Here is a 1,817-nt window from a genome sequence, read left to right as displayed (position 1 = left end):
TTTTTGACATAATGTTTTGGGATGTTATTGCAACAGTATGCCATAGTGGCGAAAATGTCAAAATATGACATGGCCCAAAAAAAGCTGGAAAACACATAAAAAAAGCCTACCAAGACAAGCAATAGCATATCATGATGCTAAAAAAATCCCCAAACACCATAATATAGCATGTCGAAAAAAACGACCTTAAATATCATACTGTAGTATGGCCAAAAATGCCAAAATGTGACATGGCCAAAAAAACGCTGAAAACAACATAAAATAGCCTGCCCAGACCCGCCAAAGCAAAGAATGTTCCAAAAACGGCTAAAGACACCATTATATAGCATGTCGAAAAAATGAAAAAAAACATGCCATACTATCCTATGACGAAAAATGTCAAAATATGACCTGTCCAAAAAACAGCTGAGAAATACATAAAATAGCCTGCCGAGACACGCCATAGCATAGACTGTTGCAAAAATGGCCCAAAACACCATAATATAGTGTCACAGGGTGACTCTATGTGTGTGTGTGTGTGTGTGTGTGTGTGTGAGAGAGAGAGAGAGAGAGAGAGAGAGAGGGGAATAAGTGGATGTATGTGTGGCTGGCCTGGTGAACGCGCTGTTTTGGGGTGCTCCCTACACTTTTGCTGGGATTAATCTCCACACCCGTAGCTGATTAGACACCTGGTGTTGAAGCGGGCGCTGAGTGGTGCGCCGCGTGGTGCGCCGCGCCCTCCATGCTTTTAAGTTACAGACGGCCAATCAACGCGAGAGGACGGAGGTGCGCGGAAAGGAACCAGAGGCTAAATACGCGGCAGCGGAGGACAACCAGTGAACGAGGCTGACGCCAGCCTACGGTCGGCTTGTGAGTTCGGGCCACGGGGCTGCGAGAAACGGGAAGTCAGCGTGCATCCACCGGGGCCACGGGCGGGTGTTTATCTGTAAATTCAATTTCCTTGTTTTTATTACGTTTGATTTATTTAACTTCAAGTCATTTGAGTGCATTGTTTGGTTTCTTTGACTGTATTTGCTTTGGAACAATTTGGGTCACCCGTTTAGTTATTCTTACACCACCTCTTCCTGGATGTTTAGAGACATTTCTACTGATCAGAGTTTATCTCTTTATTTGCCAGCGGGAGGCTCTACCCAAACAGCAAGCCACAAAGGACAACAAAGGAGCCTTATTGGACTCAACGTTGCCAAATGGACTCCGGAACTTGGGACTCTTAGTGGTTTAAGTCATTGTTATTTTAGCCATTTCAAACTTCTTTTAATAGAATTTTGACCAATGTTTTTTTATTTAGCGTTCTAAAAGTAGAAAATAAAGTATTCTTGTGTTCAACCACTTCACATGCTGTTTTGGATCAGAACATTCCTCAGTGGATGTTATTACAATTTTATCCAAAATTTAACAAGGTTTTATCTTACATATTATTAAAATTTATCCTTCATATTATTAAAATTCAGCCTACCCTTGTGACAATAGCATGTCGAAAAAAAGGTCCAAAAATGCCACACATAGAACAGCCTGCAAAACATGCAATAGTGTAGAATGTTGCAAAAACAGCCAAAAACACCAAAATATAGCATTTCAAAGAAACGACCGAAAATGTCATACTATAGTATGGCCAAAAATGTCAAAATATGACATGTCCAAAAAACAACTGAAAGACACAAAGAATAGCCTGCCGAGACACGCCATAGCATAGATTGTTGCAAAAATGGATTAAACGGCCAAAATGTAGCATGTCGAAAAAACGTCCGAAAATGCCATGCTATGGTATGGCAAAAATTTCAAAAAATGACATGGCCAAAAAAACACTGAAAACAACA

The 1,817-nt window shown here is 40.8% G+C and overlaps 1 long non-coding RNA gene across 1 annotated transcript; it reads left to right on the top strand.

Annotated features, from left to right (window-relative positions):
- Positions 1 to 558: 558 nt before the first annotated feature.
- LOC148187348 (uncharacterized) lies at positions 559 to 1,326 on the top strand. Its single transcript, XR_015778988.1, has 2 exons — positions 559 to 925; positions 1,118 to 1,326. It is a non-coding gene; the product is annotated as an uncharacterized LOC148187348 (long non-coding RNA).
- The last annotated feature ends 491 nt before the right edge of the window (positions 1,327 to 1,817 follow it).

The sequence above is a fragment of the Plectropomus leopardus genome, chromosome 15 (genome assembly GCF_026936395.1).
Source record: "Plectropomus leopardus strain MGB_pleo_1.0 chromosome 15, ASM2693639v1, whole genome shotgun sequence".
NCBI lineage: Eukaryota > Metazoa > Chordata > Actinopteri > Perciformes > Serranidae > Plectropomus > Plectropomus leopardus.
This window is presented reverse-complemented; position numbering and strand designations above follow the sequence as displayed.